Here is a 9026-nt window from a genome sequence, read left to right as displayed (position 1 = left end):
AAACGAGCCTTTACAATCACTTTAAAGTTACAAAGCCATTCCTTGCATTAAGGTTTGGGCATCAGTATTGCCCCCTCACCCCCCCTTTTTTACTTACCTGAGCCCTCATTCGATCCAGCCCTATGCCTGTCTGCAGCTCTTTTCTCCCCCATGGCCTGGTCACGCAGGCTTTGCTGAGGCAGCAGAGGGCATTGGCTACTACTGCTGTCAATCAGTGTTAAGGAATCAGGGGGCAGGGTCAAATCTCACTGTATCTGTAGATGCAGACAGCATGGCTTGGGAGCAAGGCCATGGGAGTGCCCCCATAGAAAGTGGTTTTCTAGTTAGGCATTCGCCAGAGAGGAGGAGCCAAAAGCACTGGCGGGGGACCCGAGAAGAGAAAGTTTGTTATTTCAAAAAATGCATTTACAACCACTTTAACATAAAAGGGTGATTTAATAAAGGAAAGACAGCAGGAGAGCTGTCAGCAAAGTCAACACAGTATTATAGGGAAGTGCTTTGGTTAACAGTATAGTTGTAACATCAATAATAAAAACCATATTAATAATTTATAATATGACAAAATGAGTTAGGATTTTTCACACAATTAACTCTAGAACCCTAATACAAACTTTGGCTTTTAATTTTTTTTGTAGGACTACAAACCTCAGCTATCCAAAAAGGTTATAGCTGGAGAGAAACTCCTGGATTGTTGACTGCATTGGGCATAAAGAGTTCATTACAGTCTGTAGTAGAAGTTCAGAGGTTAATTAATCTACACTGCAAAGACAGTGAAGCAAATGCTTCTTACTGCACAGAGAGGGGTCTGTGAGTAGCAACAATTCTACGGTGCAGTGTTCAGTAACAGTTTCCCCAGTGGGTGCCCCCTCCTACGTCAGGTCCCAGAGCAGCCACGAGGCCTGCTATGGCTATTGTTACCTCCTTTATTTTCATGACACATGGAGCATAGAAAGAATAATTCATATTGAGTAGAATGTTTTACTGGGTTCTGATTTAGATCTTCTCAGCTGTGCTGAGAAGGCAATTGCATATAAAGATGTAGGGGCCCAGGACAAAATTTGATCTCCTTCTACATTACTGCATATCTTTCTGCCAGGCCCACCTTTACCATGCAGCTACCCACCCATATGTAAACTGGGCCCCTTTTGACTTTGTGCTCCCTCTCTATTGAGCTGCCCTGCACTTTGAGCCCTCCCAGTTGTTCTTAATTTTTTTTTAAAAATAGTCGAGCTGCAAAGGGAAGCTATAGGACAAGGACAGAGACATTGCCACACTAGCACATGCGGTGTCCAAGATCAAATGACCAGGGCGGGTTTCCATCACACAACTCTTGTCATCCCTTTGTTAATGTTATGTATAGATAAACAAACCTAACTTTCTTTATTGGTCTTAGGCTAGCTTAAAACACTGTAAAAGTGTGTAAATAAGCTTATATAAGACGACTGTATTTCTAGTGAAAGAAAAAAATAATAATAATAATGTGTGATCTTTAACTAAACATGGTAAAGCTATACCTTCAAATGTCTGAGTTGTATGAGTTGAGAAAGAGGAGCACCTTCTAGCACAAAGTGTGTAGGAAAAGGATAACCCCTGGCTGAACCCCCTATTACACAGACCATGAAGAGTTAATACATAACTTAACCCACAAGTACTTTTTTATCACTACTTTCTTTGACTCCTATTGTAAGTTGACCAGATTTTCAAAATTAAATATGTGGTCTTTCCTATCAACATACCCATTTTTAACCACACCCTCATTTCAATCAATATTTATACAGTATAAACAATATCCAAACCTTAACCATACCCATTATGTGGGCCATACACTATGCAAATTTCATCCTGTTCATAAATTTGAATAAACCCTGCCCTTTTATTCAAATTTTGACATTTGGGACGTGGCACTGCTCTACCTAAAAAATTCCCACAGTTCCATCCTGTGTTGGAATTTGGTATACTTTTTCATTCATCCTGTTCATGAAGAACTGGACGAAATTCATTGTGTGCACGACCCTGTTGCATCCCTCTCTCCTAATATCATTCAACTGAAAAATCAAAGGAGCCAGACAGAAAATTGTTGGCTGAACAGCAGTTGCATCCAGACAGATACAGGTGCTGCACAGTTATCATGACAGCTACTCCTGCCGGCTGTCAGAATGCAATATTCATAACATTTGTGTATGGCCAGCCTAAAGAGATTTTAAAGCTTTGTTTTTTATTTTATTAAAATACCAAACATGATATACTTACCTGTTGTGTACAATGGTTTTGCACACAGCAACCCCCGATCCTCTTTTTCTGTAGTCTAATGCTGGTGCTCCTGGCTGCACCCCCCTGCCAAATGCCCCCATAGAAAGCTATTTTTTTGTATGGAGTCTCCCTTAATATCCATACAAGTCACTTTTAAGCATAGGAATCTAGTGTGTATTTTTAGAACATTTTTTCTTTCTGCATGGTTGTACCTCATTAACATCTATATCAGACACTCATCTATGATAAGGATCTAGTGAAGCTGAAGGGAATCCCCAACTGTTTATATACAAACAGAAAGCAGCTGAGCAATATTATTTGCCAGCAAATACAACAACATTTTTTGTCATGTCTTTGTAGATGTCTTTTTTTTAACTGTTCTTTTTTTTTCTTTTATTTTATCTTATTTCTTTATTTATATTTTTGCTTTAGTATATGGTTCCTAGGGCAGTTCCTAACCCTCACCTTCACCCCCACCCCCACGGCATTTGCTTGACAATCTTTTTACCTAAGAGCCTAGTAAAGGGGCCATTGTTGTTTTTTTAACATTTGGCTCACATTGACTTCAAATGGGCTTGGATTTGGCACCCGAACTTTACTCATGGTCTGCGAACTCACCTCGAACCAAACTCAAGTACAACCAGCTCAGCCTTAATTAAGAGTAAGTAATGCACAAAGAACAAGTATCTAGAGTACAGAGTTAGGGGGGCAACAATAAGTAATGCACAAGGAAGGGGGGGGGGCAATAGTAAATATTGCACAGAAAGCAGGGGTCAAGAGTAAGTAAAGCATAGACAGCAGGTTTAAAAAATAAAAAATAAGTAACGTGCAGTGCACAGGACCAAACCTCCCTCCCTCAATTTTATTAGGCTTTGATTTGCATCTATTGGTCAGTGCCCAGAGTCCCCACACTGCGTCTCTCTGCCTTTTTTGTTACTTTGATTTGTGTGCTTTTGCAGCTATTCGCTTTTTATCTGTCTGCTGGCCGACACCTGTCAGACCTGTAGCACAGAGCAAAGTGTAAGAGCACTTCCCTTGGTTCTGTACTATGTGAAACTTATATGACAGTACTTTCTGGACACCAATAATTAACACTTTTACTTGGCATATTTCAGCCCAATACTCCTTAGCCCTGCAGCTGCTCATGGTGTTTATTGTAAATAAAGTTAAGCCAGACGCATTATTTAAAAAAAATCAGATACACATAAGCACAGGCAAATGAAAGACATACCGGTTAATGGTTAAAAAGAATATGACAGTTTTTACAGAATTTGTTTGCTTTTTGCCAATGCTGCAATTCAAAAATGTAATAATGACAGAGAAAATAAGCTTTAACCCCTTACATTTACTATATTAAAGTATAACTAAAGGCAAAACCTTTTTTTTTTGGATAGAGCGAAGAAAGATTAAAACTCGTCAGCTTTTTATTGCTGTCTGTGCCCCTTTTAGGGAGATTCGCCCTCTCTCTTTTTCCTGTTTACCATTATCATTGAACTGGAAAATAAAAAAAAAAGCCAAATTTTGGGTTGACACCAGTACAGAAATGGAGGGGAAGACTTTTAAAGAGGGCACTAGTTCTGGTGATCCTGGTGACACCCAGGGATTCTCTCACTTTGAAGGGATTCCTCTCACTTCCCGTTTTGCTATGGGGCAGGAATTGAAGGGAAATCTCCCCAATAGGACACAGATGAAAAATAAACAAAACTAACAGAAGTTATTCATTTTACAAACAACAGAAAATTTGCCAGAACATTTACCAGCTAGCCTGCAAAAAGAAAAAAAAATTGACCAGGTCTAACAACTGTTAGAAATAAAGGGATTTGTTGCATACATTTGCAAATATATGTGAAAGCTGCAGTGGTTTTCCAAGGCTCCTCTGTATACCCCGGTCCTAACTCATTATTTCTGAGAGTCTCCAAGTTGGAGCATATATAGTAGTGAGTACATTAAGGGAAGGTTTGCCTTGAGGGAGCCTAATCCTCCTTAACTGGTTCAATACAGGGCATTTTCACTCCTTTCCTTCCCAGACCAATTTTTAGTTTTCAGCGCTGTCGCAATTTAAACGACAATTGCGCGGTCAGGCAACGCTGTACCCAAACAAAATTGACGTTCTTTTTTCCCCACAAATAGAGCTTTCTTTTGGTGGTATTTGATCACCTCTGCAGTTTTTTTTTTTTTTTTGCGCTATAAACAAAAGAAGAGCGACAATTTTGAAAAAAACACAATATTTTATACTTTTTGCTATAATAAATATCCCAATTTAAAAAAAAAAAAATAATTTTTCCTCAGTTTACGCCGATACATATTCTTCTACATATGTTTGGTAAAAAAAAAAATCACAATAAGCGTATATTGATTGGTTTGCGCAAAAGTTATAGCGTCTACAAAATATGGGATAGATTTATGGCATTTTTAAAAAATTTGTATTTATTTTTTTTTTTTACTAGTAATGGCGACTATCTGCGATTTTTTTCATGACTACGACATTATGGCGGAGACATCGGACACTTTTGACACATTTTTGGGACCATTCACATTTATACAGTGATCAATGCTATAAAATTGCTTTGATTACTTTATAAATGTGACAGGCAGGGAAGGGGTTAACCACTAGGGGGACACGAGGGGTTAAATGTGTTTCCTAGGGGAGTGATTCTAACTGTGGGGGGTGGGGACTCACAAGGGGAGGAGACCGATCGGTGTTCCTCTGTACTGGGAACACAGATCGGTCTCCTCTCACCTGACAGGACGTGGATCTGTGTGTTTACACACACAGATCCATGGTCCTGCTCGGTTAACGGGCAATCGCGGATGTCCGGCGGACATCGCGGCCGCTGGGAACACGCACCGGTCCTGAGCAACAGGACAGGCGCACGCCCCCTAGACGGCCGGGAAGCCCAGTTTGCACAGTGCGTTACAACAGGAGAGCAAACAGTACAATTACAAAACAATTTAGTACAGGAGAAATCAGAGGGCCCTACTCATTAGAGCTTACAATCTAGGAGATGGCAGCTGAAGACATCCAATGTATCCCTTTTATTACTCTATCCAAAATGGGGAAAAAAAAAAGTTTTACCTTTGTCAGAACTAGAGCACAGAGCTGAATTAAGTACCTTGAAACTCCTCCTTCAACTCTGTGCTCATTTTATATGAGGACAGTCTCCCGAAAGCAGGGAGTCTCTTCTTATAAACATACAAATGTCTGGTGACCCTAAACTATAGGAACAGGCCCATGGGCGCCCGCAGAACTTTTTTCAGGGGGGGGGCATCATTTTAAGATCACCCATGCTCTGCCCCTTTTTGGCAATGTCATTATCACATTATCACGGTCAGAGACTGCAGATGTAATACAGGAGATGGTCAGAGACTGCAGACATGGCACAAGAGACTGTCAGAGACTGCAGACATGGCCCAAGAGACTGAGGACATGGCACAAGAGACTGTCAGAGACTGCATACATGGCCCAAGAGACTGTCAGTGACTGCATACATGGCTCAAGAGACTGTCAGAGACCGCGGACATGGCCCAAGAGACTGCAGACATGGCACAAGAGACTTCAGAGACTGCATACATGGCCCAAGAGACTGTCAGTGACTGCATACATGACTCAAGAGACTGTAAGAGACTGCAGACATGAAATAAGAGATGACCAGAGACTGCATACATGACCCAAGAGACTATAAGAGACTGCGGACATGGCACAAGAGACTCTAAGAGACTGCATACATGTGGGGGGTGACAGAGAGAGACAGGTGGGGGTGACAGAGAGATAGAGGGGGTGACAGAGAGAGGGGGTGACAGAAAGAGACAGAGGGGGTGTCAGAGAGAGACAGAGGGGGGTGACAGAGATAAAGGGGGTGACAGAAAGAGACAGAGGGGGGTGACAGAGGGAGTAGTTGACAGAAAGAGACAGAGGGGATGACAGAGAGAGACAGAGGGGGGTGACAGAGAGAGAGGAGTGTGACAGAGAGAGACAGGGGGGTGAAAAAGACAGAGGGGTGACAGAGAGAGAGGGGGTGACAGAGAGAGGTGATGGAGGTCAGAGAGAGGGACTCCCTAGCCCTGTCTGCAGTCCCTCAAGTGCCCCTATGTCCCAGTGGTGTGTGTAATGCTCAGTACGCTACCTTGCATGCCAGTAGGATGTCCATGATGACCAGCAGCTGGCAAGACCCATTTTCATTCTGGGGGAGGACAGGAGGTGCTCTGTTCCTTCCATCGGATCTATGATGTGACATGGAGCAGTCCCTGGCTGCTTGCATTTCCTGCCCGTCCTTGTTCTCTGAAACCCCAGTCAGTCTGTCCTCCAGGCCTGGGAGCAGGGAGCATTGAGGAGGTTTAAGGAGTCCAGGGGTTCCAGGCTCAGGGAGGCACCAGGGACTTTGTGCCTGCTGTTCCTGGCGTCTTGCTGCTCTCCTTTCCCGTGGCTTCCATCTCCTGGGCCACTCGCTTGCACTATGTAGACCAAGTGATGTCATCCTGTCCACCCCTTGAGGCCTTTGCTGTCCAGCTACTCACACCAGCTGTCACCAGCCCTGCTAAACTGTGAACAGGTGCAAGCAGGGCCAGCCGTCGGCACTAGGCTAAAGACCAGGTAGGGAACTCCTGATCCGCTCCCTGATTCCGGGGGGGCACTTTCCCCTCCTTGCTCCTACCTGTGGACGCCCATGAACAGGCCTACTGTGCTTAATTGTAAATCTGGCCCTGGCTCAGACCAGTTACAAGGGATAAGCAAAAAAGATACCGCGCTGAAAAAATTAAATCCACTGGTAAGAAGCAGCAGCATACAGTGCGATAACACAAAAAGTCTATAAAATTGGGGAAGCTGCGCTAATAAATAAGTCCACAACAATTAACATGAAGACAAAGAAGACCATTGAGAACATTAAGGGTCATGATAACACTGCAGTGTACACACACAAAGTGCCCGACCACCGTAGTTGTAGATCGCTCACTAGGACCCGCTGTGGCGTCCGCACACTGTTGGCGAAAGATGCTTGGAGACTGTATCTTCACAAGAAGTAGACGTTTAGTGATCACAGATAATGTATTAAAAACCAACACAATTCTCGATGCAGGGATGGTGACTTCCTCAGGAAGGTGTATGAAACATATTCAAAGATGTCCTCCCTGTCTCCTCATGGCTTCATTTGAAATTTGTGTTGTGCAAATTTCACCTTAAAGCATGTTATACAGCATAGTGCTTGTGCTGTGTCATTTGGCCCCCTGTATCACTTGAAATACCTGTTTGATCCTGCCAGTTTCTACCCTCCCCTCTGTACTCTGACCACGATATATCAGAGCTGCTGAGCCCTGACACCATGGTCAGCGTATGTGCCTCGGTAATCCGCTCCTATCTGCAGCTATTTTGTGTCTCCCTCTGTCCTCCTCCCCCCTCCCCTCCCTGCCTGTCATCTCTCACTAGCACCGCTCTGCTCCTCTTCCTGCTGCTTCAAAACTATCTGACCTTTATATCATCCCCTCTGTCAGATAAAAATATGTATCCTAGTGCCTGTGCTTTATTAAAACAAAAGCCCATTTCTACCTGTTTAACAGCATCTCCCAGTGATCACATGACTCCAGACTCTCTCCTCCCTGGCTGACGTCAGCAGGGGAATCTCGGCCCCGCCCGCCGGAGCTATCATACAGGGAGAGCAGAGAGTCACATGATCGCTGAGAGATGCTCGCTGAGATTGGCATTGTGCATCTGTGTGCATCTAAGATGATATGGACACCCATTTGGGTGGTTTTCATTCTTATTAGCATGAGTCAACATTGCAGGAATAGCTCAAAATGTGTGCTACTGAAGTTACACTATACTTGGCAAACATAGGAAACTCATATGGTAGCATAGAAGAATGCCCATTATCTCAGCATGCTCAGATATAGTCATGGGCCCCTGTAACACTAATTCCCACCACTCTCTGGGTCCCAGGGAGCATATATTCTTCAGCTTCCTTCCCTCAGCAGCTCAGAGAGGCCACACCTGGTGAGATAGATGTAGCTGGTCAAGGGATCTGCAACCAGGTGTTTAGTCCTCCACTATCAAAACCGGCATGCAGGCAGCTGGATTAGAGCTTGTTAGCATTCAGGTTCTCCAGAAGAGTGTTCTGAACTTTTTTTTTACTGAAGCAGTGATTCTCAGCTTGACTCTCTGTTGTTTTCGAGTCTTATAGAAGTTATGCGTATGTAGCCACATATTACCATGACTGGTTAACAGAACCATTGTTGTGAAGAGTCTATATTTGACCAGCATTCATAATAAGACTCTGCAGTGTATGCAGTTCTTTTGCCATCCTAAAAATGTTTTGCATTGTTTACAAGTAATAAACTGATCCTGATCATTCAGCTGATTATCTGTCAAAGGTAGAGATACAGCGCTGTCTAGTGAGCCATTCTACTAAAGAGTAGTACGATGAATAATAGGTCCTGCTGCAGCTTAAATGTGAGATACACACAATATAATAATTTCAAAAGGATAAGCTGCGCAGCATGAGACTATAAAAATGTGGTAACATATGTCCACATATATTCAATGTCCGTATCCAATGGAGGATATAATTACTCCCAATCAAATGATAAAAAACACTAAAATGCATGGATCTGTAATGTAACCATGTGCATCAAAATATTTGAACATAAATACATTGAAAATTGGACACACAAAATATGTCAAAGCTGAGAGTCCTCTGAAAAATTCATCAACAGAAAGTCCTTTGAAAAAGCAGTTTTCCCAATCAAGTAGTATTCACAATTGCATAGAATGTCCTCAGTTCACT

Source organism: Aquarana catesbeiana, linkage group LG01, assembly GCF_042186555.1.
Source record: "Aquarana catesbeiana isolate 2022-GZ linkage group LG01, ASM4218655v1, whole genome shotgun sequence".
Lineage (NCBI taxonomy): Eukaryota > Metazoa > Chordata > Amphibia > Anura > Ranidae > Aquarana > Aquarana catesbeiana.
Note: the sequence above shows the minus strand (reverse complement) of the source record.